Below are 17,638 nucleotides of genomic sequence, written 5' to 3'. Positions count from 1 at the left end.
ATTCAGAAGAAAAGAGTGAGATCGATCAAGAGGAAGAGATAAACTCAAGAATAATTTCAGAGGTAAAATTAACAAAATGGTACCCAGTGAAATTTGGGAGATAAGTGAAAATGAAGTGTATAAATTCCAGATTTACAGCACATGTACCAGCATATATTGTCAGTCTAGAACACCAAAACAAGAACTAAATGGAGGAAAAGACAGTTGGAATGTGAGGTTTCTATGTGCCATCAACCTAGAAACAGTATGTATCATTTGTTTGAATCTGGCTTCTCTTTTTGAAGGTTCTGGTTTTGTAGGGATTCATTTTACAAATTACACCAATTAGAAGACTTCTTAACTAAACGTATTTGATTATTTTTTCCAAAATTTCTATAACCTCTTAAGATTTTCAACTTTATTTCCACTTTCATGAAAACAGTCATTTATAGTTTTCATGTTGGTAGAAAAGATTCCTTTCTATCCCTAGGAAAGTTAACATCGTTACATATACTGACAGTGGACAACATGAAATGCTTAACAGCATAATAATGAAAAGTAAACTTAAGCAGTCCTTACTAATAATATGTAAGAAAAACAATTCAAAATGCCATTCGATTAGCCTGTCAGCAGTCACAATGCACATATATTCTAAAATTTAGACACTTAAGATATTACTGTTTATGTATACATAGCCAATTCTTTTCAGTAATGAACAAAAATTCAAGATAAGCACTAAGTGAAGTATACAGCATTTGAAATTGATTTGAATTTTTTTGCCCAGCTTTTATAAGAGGTTCTCACATCTCTATAGAAATTCTGGTCTATGAACTATGTAAATTACTCCTTTAAGTGAAGTTTACAATCAAGGCTATACTCCAGAGACTGGGCTGTCATCAGGGATAGAACCCCTGTTCCAGGCTATTTATTGAAAAAGCATATAAAATTTTTTATTAATATGTAGATGTTCTTTGGGGAAAACAATATACTTCTTTCATTCATTTTTAACAATTCCCTGGAGACAGTAAAGAGAATGCTTTATCTCCACATGAGAAAGCTGAGTTTAAAAGAGTTGATTCTATTGGTACTTATTATATTCTGGCAAAGTTTTTATTTACAGATATTCAGGACAATCTTTACAACATATGAAATTACATATATAATGTAAACTGAAAGTTCATGGAAGGCCCTGTACATAAAATTTACTATCTTTAATATCTAGAAAATGTATATCAAGATTCATTAGATTGAGTCATTGACATTAAAAAAGAAGTTGACTATCTTGAATGATTAAAAGGCAAATGTTGCAAGAAAGGTAGCACATTTAAAACTTTGTTATTATTTATACTTAATCTAAACTTATCAGATCATCTCCTTCCTTAACAGCTAGCTGAGATCGGGCCACTAAGTAAGAAAGGGAGAGGAAGGTGAGATAGGAATAATTTTAGAGATTAAGGCAGTTCCCACATAGAAGATCAGATGGTTAATTTTACGTGTCAATTTGGCTAGCCACAGGATGGGAAGATTAAGCCTATTTCTGGAAGTGTCTGTGAGGGCGAGTCTATATAAGATTAGTATTTGAATTGGTGGACTCAATAAAGTAGATTGCCCTCCCTAATGTGGGTGGGTATCATCTAGTCCTTAAGGGTGTGAATAGAACAAAAGGCGAGGAAGGAGGAATTTGCTCCTTTTTTCTACCTCAAGGCTGAGCTGGTACACCTCCTCTCTTTTCTGACCCTTAGGCTGGGATTTATACTATCCACCCCACTAGTTCTTCGAGCCCTCAGATTCAGACTGAATTATAACACCAACTGTTCTGGGTCTCCAGTTTGCTGATGGCAGGTCATGGGACTGTTGTGGCACAATCAATTCTAAGACCCACGGAGCCAATTGAGATGAATTATGAGCTTTTATTAGCCAGCTGGCGACTGACTCTCTACCACGCAGGGTTCGAGGAGATCAGCCCCAAGCTGAGGAATGTCTCTCAGCAGCCATCCCCTGGATGGGGCAGGTCCTCGCCCAAGGTGGCCAGGGTCACGGGTCTTAGGAGATCTCCCCCTCTGGAGAGATCTCGCTGGGGCTTCCAAATGTTGTGGCGCGATCAATTCTAAGACCCACGGAGCCAATCGAGATGAATTATGAGCCTTTATTAGCCGGCCGGTGACTGACTCTCTACCATGCAGGGTTCGAGATCAGCCCTGAGCTCCCAAAAGAGGCAGTTTATAAAGCCTAGAACCACACCCTGATTTAACATCAAACAAGCAAACAGATTAACCGCACCCTAGTTAACATCAAAAAAGCAAGCAGATCACAGAAGCAGAAGTTGGCCCTTAGCATATCTTTGCCCAGAACCACACCCTTAATAAGACTTCTCTGCCTCCATAATCATAGGAGCCAATTACACATATATCTTCTACTGTTTATTTCTTTGTAGAACCCCGACTAATACAGAAGATATTTGAAGAAATGTCTCTGTGAGTAACCTAAAATCTCTAGCATCCTGAACAGTTTAGAGATAGCGAGTATTCAAAGTAAACAAATATAGCCAAAAAGGAGCTTCACAATTTAGTCAATGATAATCCCAGGATACGGCTTCTACTTTTACTATATCCTTGTGTTTCCTATACTGCCTGTGCCACCATCACTCTCCAGTGGCTTGTGGAATGCCTCATCCACAGGCATAGAATCCCACACAGCATAGCATTGGACGAGGGGACTGTCTGACTACTGTACAGGAAAGACAGTGCAGGAGTGAGCCCATGACCTAGGGAGCCCACGACTTTGGGATCCACTAGATATATCTTTCGAGAAAGGAAAAGGGCAGTAAGACTAGTTAAAATTCTTAACCTTACAAAAAGTATTAAGTACAGAATTTAGAATACATCACCCTATATGGTTGTCTGAGAACCAAGTTATACAAGTATTTGTATAGACGTATTATTTCCTTTCCTTTGGGTAAACAGCTACTAATAAAATTGCTGAGCCCTTCGGTGTGTGTTTATATAAAAATGATATTAAAAACTAACAAACTGTTTTCCAAAGGGGCTTTACAGCTAAATAAAAAACTGTCAAAATGTTGTACAATTTTACATTTCTACCAACAATATATAGGAATTCCAGATGCTCCATATATTAGCAGACTTTTGGTGTTGTCAGCCTATTTAATTTTAGACATTCTAGAAGATGTGTAGTGGCATCTCACTGAAGTTTAAAGATGCATTTTCCTAATGACTAATTAATGATGTTGATGAGCATTTATTTATGTGCTTATTGGACATTTATGTATCTCCTTTTGTAAAATATCCATACAAAGATTTGCCTTTATTTAAATATGGTATTTGTCTTCATATTATTGAGATATAGGAATTTATCATATGTTCTGTATACCAACAGTTGGTCAGATATATGCATTACAAATTTGCCTTTTCATTTTCTTAACAGTGTCTTTGGAAGAGCAGAAGTTCTTCAATGTTGTTGATGACCAATTTATCAATATTGTTCTTTTATGCTTTGTGTTTTTGCGTCCCTTAAAGAAATCTTTGCCTAACCCTAGCCATGAATATTTTTTCCTGTTTTCTTTTGAAAAATTTTATAGTTTACCTCTTATCTTGTTTTAGTTGTCTATTGCTGCATAACAAAACATACCACAATGCAGTGACTTAAGATAGCAACAACATTCATTTGGCTCATAAATTTGCAATTTGAACCAAGCCTGGAGAGGACTGCTTATATCTGCCTCACTTAATGTCAGTTGGGACAGCTAGGGCTGAAATCATCTCAAGGATCATTCACTCACATGTGTGGTATGGTCTATCAGCTGAGATTACAGCTGGAGTTAGTGGCTAGAATACCTACATATGGCCTGGGCTTTCTACATATGGCTGGGTTCAAACAACATCTTCAGCAAAAGAGCCAGAAAGAAGATGTCATACACCTTAAAACCTAGCCTCAGAAGTCACGCAATCACCTATTCTCAGAGCAAGCTGCTAACATTGGTCATATTCAAACTGGCCTATATTCAAGAAGACTCAGCATTTTGCAGATGTGTTTAAAACCACTATTTACTTGTAGGTGTAGATCCATTTTGAGTTATTTTTTTACTATGGTATGAGGTAAGGTTTATAGTTAATTATTTTTCCAAAGTTGATATTCAGTTTCTCTACCATTAGTTGAAAAGACATTATTTCCCCCTTTGAATTTACATTGAAATCTTTTGGAAAAATAAAATTACCATATACGGACAGACCTCCCTCTGGAATTACTCTTCTGTTCTATTCTTTACATTACAATCCTAACACCAATACCACTCTTTCTTGATAACAGTGATTTTAAAATACCTTGAAATTAGGTAATAGAAGTCCTCCAACTTTTTCCTTCATTTTCAAAATTGTTTTGGATATTCTAGTCCCTGTACATTTCCACATGCTAGAATCAGATTGAATATATCTACCCAAAACAATGCTGAGATTTTGATCAGATTTGCATAAAATCTATGGATCAATTTAAAGAAAATTGACATTTTAACAATATTGAATTTTTCAATTCATGAACATGGGATAAGGCTACATTTATTTAGTCATTCTATAATTTCTCTAAGGGTTTTTTAGAGGAGGAGTCTATTTTCCAATGTACAGGTTTGCACATATGCTGTTTTATTTTTCTTTAGATATGTTATATTTTAAATGCTTTCTAAATGACATTTTAAAATTTTCACTTTCTTTTGTTCATTGCTACTATATAGGAATATGTTTGAATTTTTGCAGTTTGATTTTGTATTCTGTAACTCTGCTAAATGCATTTAATAGTTGTAATAGCTTTTTTTTTTTTTTTGTAGATTCCTTTAGGTTATTTATATAATCTTCCTTTCCAATCTGTATATCTTTTACTTCTTTGTCCTGCTTTATTACATTGGCTAGGATCTACTGCATAACGTTGAATAGAAGTCTTGAGAACAAACTTACTTTCCATTTCCTGATCTTGTGGCAAATTTATTCAGTCTTTTACTAATAAGTATAATATTAACTTTAAGTTTTTTAGATGCCTTTTATGAAGCTGAGAGAGTTTTTCTTCCTTCCTTCCTTCCTTCCTTCCTTCCTTCCTTCCTTCCTTCCTTCCTTCCTTCCTTCCTTCCTCCCCTCCTTCCTCTTTCTTCAGAAAAGTGCCTAAAGGTTTTAGTATATAAAGAACTTTCATAAATCAGAAAAACAAAAATGAATAATACAATTGCACAAAGCAATATGCAATTGACCAAAAATATAAGAAAACCATGTTTATCACCACAATTTTAAAAATTAAAGGTGAGATATATTTTCTATCAGCTTTGTATAGATTTAAAGATACATATATAGTTTTTAATAAATATTTTATATATTTAAGGTGTACAACATTATGATGTGATATATATCTAACACCGAAATGTTACTATAGTCAAGCTAATTAATGTCATCACATATAAAGAAAGTTTCTTTCTATTCTTAGTTTGCTGGGACTTTTAAACACAAATAGATATTGTATTTTGTCAAATATGTTTCCAAGGAGCATTTATCGATATGGTCATATGACTTTCTCCTTAATGCTCTTAATATGATGAATTGTATTGATTGATTTTCAAAAGCTAAAAAAACTTGGATTCCTGGAATATACTCTATATGATCATGATGTATTTTCCTTTTCATATATTATGAAATATACTTTGCTTTTTTAAAGAATAGTTATATCTGTGTTCAGGAGAGATATTTGTCTAATGTTTTCTATACTTTTAATAATATCTGGTTTTGGAGAGAGTAATGCTGAATTCATAAAATGAGTTGAGAAGTATCCCCAGGTTCTCTACTTCCTCAGTATATATAGGATTAGTACAATTTCTTTTAAAATAGTTGGTAGAACTGACCGGTGAAGCTATCTGGCCTCTAGAGGTGGGTGTGTGTGTGTGTGTGTGTGTGTGTGTGTGTGTGTGTGTGTGTGTGTTGGAAAGTTTAGAGTTATAAATTCAATTTTTAGATACATAGCAAGATGTTTAGATTTCCTATTTCTTCCATATTACTTTTGGTAATTGGCATTTTTAATTTTTTTCCATTTCATTTAAACTACCAAATTTATTGTACAAAGTTGTTAATGATATTGCCGTATTATTATTTTTGTTAATGTAAGATACATACTGATATCTCCTTTTTCACATATGATATTGGTAATTTGTATCTTCTTTCTTGTTCAGTCAAGCTAACTTTTAATCAACTGTATGATTTTATCAAAGAACTAGCTTTGGTTTCATTTATTTTCTCGATTGCTTCTGTTTCTACTTCATTGATTTATTCATTATTTTTTTCCTTTACTTAGATAAAATTTTCTCCACTTTTTGTGCTTTTTAAGGTAGAAGTTCAGTCACTGATTTTAGATCTTCTTTGCTAAGATAAGCCTTTAAAGCTATATATTTTTCTAACTGCTTTAACTGCAATCCATAAATTATGATATGTTGTTTTTATTTTCATTCAGTTCAAAACACTTTTAAATTTTCCTGTAATTTCTTCTTTGCTCAATGGGTTATTTAAAGATATATTGCTTATTTTCCAAATATTTGAGAATTAAAAAATTTTTTTGTTATTGATTTCTAACTTAATTCTGATTTGGTCAGAGAGCATTTTCTCTGTAGGTTTGTTTTACAATGCAGCACCTTGACTATCCTGGTGAATGTTCAATGTGTACTTGAAAAGAATGTGTGGTCTGCTGTCATTGGGTAGGTTGTTTTATAAATGTCAGTGTCAAAGTCAAGTTGATTGAGGTCTTCTATATACTAATCTGTATATTTCTATCAATTACTGACAGAGAATGTCAAATTTTCCAACTAAAATTGTACATCTGTCTATTTCTGCTTGCAGTTCTATCAGTTTTTGCCTTACATATATTTAATCTCTGTTATTAGGTGCACAAATATTTGGGATTTTTTTATTCCTTTGATGAAGTTTTACCTCCTTTATCATCATGAATTGATTCTCTTTGTAAAAAAGTGTTTTCATAATTTAAGTGGTAGTTGAAACCATGGTTTGGAATGATATATGAGGGTGAGAAAGGAGAATATAGAATGAGAAAAGACAAAGGTTAGCAGCAGAAACCTGGAGAACACTAACATTTAAAGAGTTGATGAAAGAAAAGTAGCCTATGACAGAGACTAGAATGGAGTCAAGATCAAACTTGAAGAAGTACCATGAAAAAATAGTAAAATGAAAATAAAATGAAAAGAGAATTTCAGGAAGAACATATTTATCCGTGTCAAATGCTTCTGAGCCACTATTTAAGATGATATCTGAAAACTGATAATAGAAGGTAGCATGGAGAAGGTTATTGATAACACGAGCAAAAACATTGCGATAATGAGTTAGACTCACAATGAATATGAAAAGAAGAGTTTTAATATCTTGAAGACTTACTAAGGAGAGGGCTATATGATGGGAAATATTAGATCATGTTTATGTAATGAGACAAAAAGAATTTGAAGGTACAGAAGAAAGAGGGGATCATGATCTCAGTGAGAGGAGAATATATTTTATAGTTATAAGTTGATTGGAACAAAAAAATATAATATAATGACAATGTTGTCATGATGTATATTATTATGGCAGCATTTTATTACTTTTAATAAACTTCAATTATCATTTCCACATATTTTATGGCATTATTTAACTTCATTTATCCCTAATTATCTTTGTAGAAGACATACCAACTATTTTCGACATATTTGGCTTTTCACAGAAGCACTTATGATTTACCAATTATTTTCCTTTAATTTCATTAGTTTTCTCTTCCTGCAGTGCTATGCCTCTCCTTTGTTTTCTCCTTTTGTTAATGTATACAACGCCAAGAAAATATGTTTTCCAAGCAACATTCTGTGTATAAATTACATATTTTCTATCACTTTTAATTTGGAACACAACAGTTTCTTTCTGGTTTCTAACATCACATAACAATTTAAAATTTGAAGAACCCCAGAATCATAACAATTTCTAAAATGTTATTGGTATAAATAAAAACAGTAACAAAGCACTTTTCTTATACACATGTCAATGTGTAATTTCCATATACATTACATATTCTTTAAAAGGCCTTGATGATGTATCTGATTCTTTATTTATAGTGGTGGAGGCACTCTTTGCCTGTTACTAAAATGCTGCTCTATTGGAGTCTTCAATCATTTTTGAGTCACAGATAAGCTTAAGAACCTGATGGAAATCATGCTCCATGCTCCTAGAAGAAATATACATATACCTATTTGCACATATAATTTTGCATACTCTTTTAAGAATTAAAAAAAGCACCTGATTTAGAGGAATATGAGCTTTTTGAACATTAATGGTAACGTCAAAGGAAAAATAAAGGCATTATAGTATCATGATTCAAAAGCATGAGTTTTGGCCAAGTTACTTCATTATAGCATCATGATTCAAAAGCATGAGTTTTGGCCAAGTTACTTCTTAGCTTAAGTATACTCATATGTAAAATGGGGTTGGAGCAAGGACTAAATCAGATAAAAAGTAAAGTACATGACAAGTACATATAATGTAGATAATCAGTGTTTGTTTTATATATCAGGGAAACAATTTCAATGGAATAGTTCTTAAAGGCATGAAACTATTTAGATTTTGCTATTCATGTTCAAATCTGTTAGACATGGATTAAGAATCTCTCAGAGAGTTCATCTCAAACTCCAGCTTTCTAATTGAAGATTTGAATAGAAGAAGTTTCACTGAATTAGATACACATTGCTCAGGCAGTGCCCAGCTCTGGTGGGGGGAACCTGTTAGGGATCACTCATGGTCACCAAGTGACAAGACACCATGTGTTAGAGGACACAATTAATTAATATTTGAAATATTCCATAGAGTGACATGTGTTTTATAGGGTTGTACCCAATACTAGTGAATCAAAAGATAGCTATTCATAAAAGATGTTTAACATTGCCACAAAAAATATGCATATATATTTCACAAACAAGATGGGATAATTTTTGATGTAATTTTATCAAGTGACCTGAGTCACCAACCTATGTTTCAGCTACCAAGGTAATGTTCTTAGAATATGTAAATATTTCTAGATTTTAAAATAAATTATAAGGTTACAAAAGTAATCTTGGTTGCAAACCAATTTTCGTTTGGGTTCATATTGACATATTTCGCCTCTTACAATGGTGCTCTCCCCAAAAGTCCTGTAGTCTGAGGCACAGCCTCACTAAACGGGGTAGGGCTTTAATTTGAATTTCCACATCTCTTCTCTGATTTCAACCAATGAACAGTATCCGAAGGCGGTGTGCTGACCTCGGAACATAAGTCTAGACAGAACACTAAAAATTGCCTTTAAAAGGTGCCATGAACTGTATCCAAAATATCATCCCTTGAATGGGTTAGACAATTTATTGTGCCAAAATCCTTCTATGTGTGGCTGCACCCAAAGCAGGTGCTTCTATGGAAAATATATCCAAAACCAATTCTGTCTCAGTTTACTTTGAGCAAAGCCAGTTTTTAATTTAAAAAGTACATGCTTAGATGTCTCTGAGATGTTTTACTGACTTAGTAATCCAAGTAACTTCTGACTGAGGCTAAGGGAAGGTATCTTTCTCTAAGGATCCTTATCATAGAGCAAGAGCTATAAAATGTTTTGGGAATGCTCCACCCTTCTGAAATTGAGTTTTGTTCAGGATATGAAGATTTTAAGGACATTTGCTTCCTTGCCAATTTTATTATATACCACTATTTTTTTTTTTAATTTAAATTGCAGATTCTTTTTTGTGTCTTTCTCCATGAGAGGCTGGCACGAGATCATCCCCTGAGTAGAGCAGACATTCCAAAGGATGTCCTGCCAACAATAATGGAAAGCTGGACACAACTGAATGGTATAAAATGGTACCTGAGATGCTTAGAAAACTGTAAAGCTTAATGCTGCACACCCAGAGCAGATGCCAATGAAAATAGCTGCTGGTTATACATGATAAATGTGTGTGTGTGTGTGTGTGTGTGTGTGTGTGTGTAGATGCACGTGTGTGCATGCTCACTTTTTAATTCATGGCTTTTTTAATTTTTTGCTTATGACTCTCTGGACATCTGTCTTTTAAAATGTCTTGTTTATAGGGTTCACAATTTCTGTCTAATAAGATGAGCCAAAAGACCTTTAATCACTCACAGACTCATAAGGAAAATGACAATGTGTCCCAAATAAAAGATTGAGCAGAAATTATTGCTAAAATATCTTCAATGTTCTCCAATAACATTTGCCAAACATAATTTATAACAGTGACTGAACCTTTCTTCCCCTTAGGAGATGTACACTCATTTGAAGGAAATTGTATATAATCAATGCCTTTTGAAATCTCAAAATGTTAAGCTGCCTCTTTAAATTCTAAAATACATTGGAAAATATTAAGAAACTATCTCTTTTATTTAAACAAATGGCATGATGCACTCACCAAACATCCAACTACCATAAATAACATTGAGAATACTGAAGGACACATGAAAGTCTTATTTTCCCAGAAAATCTGTGTTTCACAAGGAAAGCACATCACTTTTCTGAAAGTCTTGGTTATTGCACTTGCAAAGATGATTTGATTATTCATTAAGCAATGGTGTCCTAAGTCACAGAACTATGGTGAAGAATAACTTTAAAAAACATATTAAAAATGTAAATTAAGAAAGCCTTGAAGACAAACATATTTCATATAATTTCATAAGAAAAGGAGACATAAGAAAAGGAGATATGGCTATAACATGCAAAAAAATTTTGAAACAATTAAAGAGACAATGACACGAATTGATATTACACTTAAGGAAGCTATCCTTCTTAAATGAGACTTTTTTCACACTGATACTAGAAGACCCACTATGGTGTAGCTGATTTCAAGCACTAGGGGTTTAAACGGTCACAATATATTATTTTCGGTAAGTACACTTCTGGAATGTTTCAGTTTGGATTAAGCATCCTGAAACATGGATTTAATTAAAGGAGCCCTTCAGATAATTATGGGACTGATTTTCAAAGGCGTGCTAGATGATTCAAATTCCTAGCAACATTCTGAGCTGCATCATTTAAAAACTGGTCTGGAAGGGCTATCCTCTAAGAATTTACCATTTTCCAAGAACTAAAGATATTTCTTGGCTGAACATCTAGAAGTCAAAAATTGAGATTTAGAGAATCTTTATCTTAAATATTATCAACTTTGAGTGACTTTTAGAGGCCTCTTAGGGAGGCCTCAAAAGTTATCGCTGGGATTTAACAAGACAAGGAAACATATGATTGTCCAGAGCCAGCTAAGAGTTCTTGGATCCCCGCCGCCCCACCAAAGTCCTGTTCTGTGAAGAGACTCCTGTGGACACTCTATACACTAAAACATTTCCTCTCAAGGATAGGTAAAAACAGTAATCCCTAAAACAGAAATTTGTGCACCCCACCAGGAATGGGGAAAACAAGCCATTGGAATCTGGAAAGAAAACAATACTTCCATCTATATGTACTTTTAAGTCATTTTTAAAAGTTTATGTATACATTTAGACTGTATCTAATAGATTATAACAGTAGCATATGAAAGTAATGTATAAATAAATGGATATGCATGTGTTTGAACATATGATCAATGTTTATCTAAATGGATATCCCAAATTCTGAGACAGATCCACATTCAGGGACCTCTCAGCTGAATGTGGGGTGAAGGGTCAGTGAGCATGCCACCTGGCATTGCCTGATGGAAAACTAGGGTGGTCAGGTGTCCCAGTGTTGGAGATAAATCTGAATAGGTGGGCTGCAGACTCACCTATTCAACAAATATTTACAGACACCTATGAGATCTAAGGGTGAAAGAGTGAACAAAAAAGACACAGTTGCAGCTTTCATACAGCTTATATTCTAATGAGGAGATGGAAGATAAACAAGCAAGAAAATAAGGAAAATATAAAGATAGGCAGCATCACATCCTCTTGACATGAGATGGTGGTATTGCCTGTGATATTCCTGCCAAAACTGTTGAACTGGACTATAATCATGAGAAAATAATTAAACACATTGAAATTCAAGAATAATTTTTCAAAATTGTTAATAACATGAAAGACAAAAAGAAGTTGGGGAACTGTTCTAGATTAAAGATGACTAAAGAGATAAAATAAAATGTAATATGTGATTTTTTTTAAGATCCTGGACTGAAGAAAAAAACAGATATTAATATATAACATTGGAACAACTAATTCAAATATGGACTGAATGTTACATAACACAATTAGATCAATATAATTTTTGTTAAGTGTGATAATTTTATTGTGATTTTTTTTTTTTTTTAAAGAATGACCTTGTTCTTGGGAGATGCACACTGAAGTAGGTAAAACCAGATGAAAGGTAGATGCTGGTTGACTATTCTTGCAGGTTTTTTTAATAAACTTAAAAATTTTCAAAAGGAATATTGTAGGATAATAAAAATGTGTGTCTATGTGTGTACAGCAATGTAAGGGGTTAAAGAGTAAGGAGAGTAGAAGTGTGGGTACTGTTTTATGTTGTTGATAACAGAAGCAAAGATGTAACAGAAAGAAGTGAAGAAGCAGACCACGCTTGTCTGAGAAACAAGAGTTCCAAGTAGCACACCTGCCGTACCTGAGAAACAGAAAAGATACCAGTGGGACTGAAGCAAAGTGAATGAGAGAGACAATGGGAAGAGACAAGACAAGAAGGACCTGGGAGTAATCTCATTACTGAGCCTTACGAGGCAGGATGAGAGCACTGAAATTTTACTCTAAGTATGAAGAGAAACCTTTGGAGGATTCAGAACTGAAATATAATGTAGTCGATTTTTCATTCTACTGTGAATGCAACTGTTTTCTTAATTTACTTTTAGAATTGCTCATTGCCAGTATATGGAAATACAATCGGTTTTTGTGTATTGATCTTGTATCCTGCAAACTTACTGAATCCATTTATTAGTTCTAGTAGTATTTTAGTTGATTCTTATGTATGATCACATTTCTATGAATATGATCATGTCTAAAGAGAGTTTTATTGCTTCTTTTTCAATCTGAATATTTTTTAGCTCTTTTTCTCGCCTAATTGCACTAGCTAGAACCTCCAATCTAATGTTAAAAAGAATTGTTGAGAGTGGAAATCTTTTTATTTTACCCAATCTTAAGGAGAAAGCATTCAGTATGTCACCATTAAGTATGATTTTACCTGTAGGCTTTTTTTGTAAATGTCTTTTTTTTTTTTTTTTTTCTGGTGAAGGAAGTTCTCTATTTCTTGTTTGTTGAGAGTTTTTATTATGCATGGCGATTGGCTTTTGTCAAATGTTTTCTCTACACCTATCAAATTTTTTGTCCAATTTGAAAGAAACACTTTTATGGCTTTTAGGGAAGTATGAGCAAAAGGTAGAATAGGAAGATCATTTAGAAAGTGGTTTTAATAATCTAACAACAGATTGTGATGAATTGGATTATGGTGGTAGCTGTGGAGATAGTGAGAAGTAGATTTTGATTGAATTTAAATATAGTACAATGGGATTTGCTGATGAATACAAAGATATGATAAATGACAGAACAGAAGTCAAGGATGACTTTAGAGTTGGTTTTTAATTTTTTTTTTGAACAAGAATGAGAATGAATTTTTTTTTTTTTTTAGGTGAAGTAACCCTTGGTTGATCTCACAGATTGCAAGGAATTTGTCAGCTTGTAATCCCTTATTTTTTATTTTTTATGCCTATAGCATCTGGTCTTCCTAGGTGGTCTCCCATTCAATTACTAACCAGATCTGACCCTGCTTAGCTTCCGAGATCAGACAGGATCAGGCTTGTTCAGGGTGGCATGGCCGTAGATGACAATGAAATTTTTATTAACTAAAATGGAGAAATTATTTTAATATACTTTATTTTTTATAACAGTTTTAGGTTCATGGAAAAGTTGAAAGAATAGAGAATTCTCATACGTATTCCACCCTCCCCACACTATCAGCATCCCCTCACTCATGTGGTATATTTGTTTCAACTGATGAATCAATATCGATATCATTATCAATTATGGTTAACTCTTGGTGTTACAGTTCTGCGGGTTTTGCCAAATGTATAGTGATATGTATCCACCGTTATAGGATCATACAGAATAGTTTCACAGTCCCCCAAATCCTCAGTGCTTCACCTGGTCACCTGTATCATTTCCTTAACCCCTGGCAATCACTGACCTTTTTACTGTCTCCATAATTTTGCCTTTACAAAATGTCATATATTTGGAATCATATAGTATATTGATTTTCAGATTGGCTGTCTTCACTTAGTAATATGTATTTAAGGTTCCTCCTTGTTTTTGTGGCTTGATAACTCTACCTTTTAGTAATGGATAATACTCTATTGTGTGGATCTATCACAGTTTATTTACTGAGTCACCTACTGAAGGACATCTTGATAGCTTCCAATTGGGGGCAATTATGAATATAGCTGTTATAAATATCCATATGCAAGTATTTACATAGATATAAGTTTTCGACTCATTTGGATAAATATCAAAGAATGTAATTGCAGGATCCTATGGTAAGAGTACATTTAGTTGTATAAGAAACTGACAAACTGTATTCCAAAGTGGTTGTAGTATTTTGCATTTCCACCACTAATGTATCAGTTTTCACTGTTCCACATTCTTGCCAACATTTGGTGTCGTCAGTGTTTTTGATTTTATTTGTTTTAATAGATGTGTAACAGAAATTGCATTTTATCCTCTGCTAGGACACCCGCGCATGCGCGTGCACGTTTGCGCACACACACACACACACACACGCGCGCACACACAATTTAAAGTAAAAAATAATATTCAAGTCATGACCTTTTAGACTCAACATGAAACTTTTCCATAGAGGAATTTGTGCTAAGCTTGAATCTCATCACATTGCATAAGATAGGAGCACTGTAAAATATTCCACTTTCATAGCTATGAGTAATAGATTATGCCAGAGTTACAGATTTGACCAACAGTACTACCTTATATAAGCAGTAAGACACAAATGATGTACATGATCTGAATAAATTTACATTGCAGTGCCATTGTACATGTGTTCTCTAAATGAGCTCTTATATTTTGAGGGTTCTAACAGAACATCTTGTATATGCATGGCATTGTTTTTGATAAAGATCTGCAATCTTTTCTTATAAGACTTTGAAAAGCATTTTTCTTGAATTGTAAATGCCGAAAAGAACCTTAAAGGATATTTAGACTGAATCTTTCATGTTCCACCTGAGGCAGCTGAGGCCCAGTACCTCTAAGTAATTTATCCAGCTCATGTTTGGATGATTTGTAGTAGAATAGCCACAAGAACTCTACTTTACACTCCTTCCATTATACCATGATACCCCTTTAAATTAACGGTAGATAGTGTCCTTCCAATGGCAAATTCTGCTTGCATTTCTTGCCTGTGCAACTGCAATTCACTAGTCTCCTATCTGCTTCATAAAAGCTCTGTCTCTTTTTGAAATGATAAATCTTCTACTTATAATATGAAAACTGATGACAGTGAAGATAATTCTAAAATCATGAGTATTCATAGAGTACTTTTACAAATCTTAATTTTCCTTAAATAAATTTCAAAACCTATCATTTATATATCTGAATCATTAAATATTTTCTCATCCCTCTTTTTCTGTCATCCTCTTTTCTTTAAAGCTGTAATATTTCCCTTCCCTTGAGTGAACTCTGATATCCTTTCTATGGTTTTTCTGTACTTTTGGGTCCCTTCTTTTCCTAGCAGATTCTCCTTTAAGTTCATGAAGACTCATACTCTAGTCACTTTGACATCTACCTTTTATATTACCTTTCTTTTTTATTTTAAAAATTGATTTGATTTTATTTATATTCTACATTGTTCAAAAAAATGTTAAAAAATTGAAAAGGGAAGTACAATATAACAAGATAAAATGAGTAAGAACAAAGTTACAAAACACAAGTAAGAAAAAAAAATGACAAAAAGGAAAATAAAGGTAAAGTAAATTGGAACTAGAGCAAGATTAGTGTACAAAACACATGCCATTAAGCCGTAGGTGTTTGCTACAGGGAGAGTCCAAATTTGCTGTTATGTCTCCCAGCAACATGTGTCAACTGTTACAAGATTCTCAATTCCTAATAAAAACCAAACCAGCCCTGGAAAAGCACAACTCTCTTTACTAATGAGGCTAGAGAGAAGATTCTCCCATGTGTCCTCACATACATGGAAGTATATTAGGATAAACTGGAATTGAAATCACAGACTTTCTGAGGAGCTGGGGATCATCTAGTCCAAATCTCTCTCCAGAAACTTGAACAGAAACTTCTCAAGGTCACATCTCAGCACTGGGTTTACTGGATTTGCAGAAGGAGGAAAGAACTGGAGGACCTCTTCTTTAACACAGCAGATCTCGGGAGAAGGTCGGGATGTATCTTGATCTAAACACAGATGCCCTTTCGCCTGGCAGGGGAGTTATTTTTCTCCTTTTTGAGTGAATGATCGCCAAAGGCCTGGCTGGAGTAGCAGCCCCTCTCAGTCTAGAGGACTCCTTGAGGGAGTTCTCTGAGGCCCCAGAAAGGAGGGCCAAGGAGCTGGAGGAAAGAACCTGACGCCCACTTCCAAAAAGACCATTTACCCTGGCTGGTTGGCAGAATTGGTTAAAAAGTGCAGAAATTATTTCTCTGGGCAAAAGGCGGAATGGGGAGCACCATTTAGAGCTCTAAATACCCAATATGTTAATGAAAGAGGCTTAATTACTTGTGAGAAGAGGGAGAGGGGTAGGAGAGGTTACTGAAGGGACAATGGAGCTCCATCTACCATATCCCCTTAGGGAAGACACCAAAGAAAACCACTCAGTTTGATGCAGGACAGGACAAATTTCCCCTAGTTGATGGGGAGACAAAGCCCTGCATGGAGAGAAGAGGGTCCTTTGATGGAGAGTGTGGAAAGAATTCAACACATGCCAAGTTAGAATCAGAAGGAAAGTTTATTAGAAAAGGGATAACACTCCATAGACAGAGTATATCTTTTCTCAGAGGCAGACAGTAAGAGGGATCTATGTTACCTTTCTTTTCTAGACTTATAAACTTCACTTTCTCTGTGCAAATACTAATATTCTAATCTTAGATATAACAGCGCATATTGTTCTTCTCCTAGTAATAAAAAAGAAAATGTTACTTCCAAGTCAATATTATAAAATAACAAATTACATCAGCAAGTGGAGAAGCAATTTATTTCCTGACTTCCTGAATTAAGAAAAATGTCATCTGAACAAACATCAGAAACATATTGTGATAAGAAATCTATTAACAAAGATGCAATTAGTGTGTTCAAATATGAGGTTGCTGAAGTAGGGATTTATCACTATAAAAAATATAGAGGCAACTGGCATTAATATCCTCGGGGAAATTAAAAAATAATAAATAAATAAAGAGCCAGCAAGTAACTGTGAATGAGAAGATACAGATGTTTCGTAAAAATAAAACATTGTCTTAATGTTGCTATGACTGTAGTTAAGTATAATAAATCCATACAATGACAGATTATCCTAAGACACTAATGGAAAAGAGGTTATCATTATGAGATATTTTTACTACTAGGTTCTGCCTCCATGTCTAATTGAACCATTAGACATGATATATGCTTAGCAGATACCATCATTCTGTAACCATATGAAAAATGATAC

At 34.0% G+C, this 17,638-nt stretch overlaps 2 pseudogenes; one reads left to right on the top strand and one right to left on the bottom strand.

The window, feature by feature from the left end:
• The window catches only part of LOC105290910, a 163,433-nt pseudogene that overhangs the window by 92,562 nt on the left and 53,233 nt on the right, over positions 1–17,638 (top strand).
• On the bottom strand, positions 13,687–13,805 carry LOC111738492 (annotated as a pseudogene).

The sequence above is a fragment of the Pteropus vampyrus genome, unplaced genomic scaffold, assembly GCF_000151845.1.
Source record: "Pteropus vampyrus isolate Shadow unplaced genomic scaffold, Pvam_2.0 Scaffold39, whole genome shotgun sequence".
Taxonomy (NCBI): Eukaryota; Metazoa; Chordata; class Mammalia; order Chiroptera; family Pteropodidae; genus Pteropus; species Pteropus vampyrus.
The sequence above is the reverse complement of the archived record's forward strand: the minus strand, read 5'-3'. Positions and strand labels throughout refer to the sequence as shown.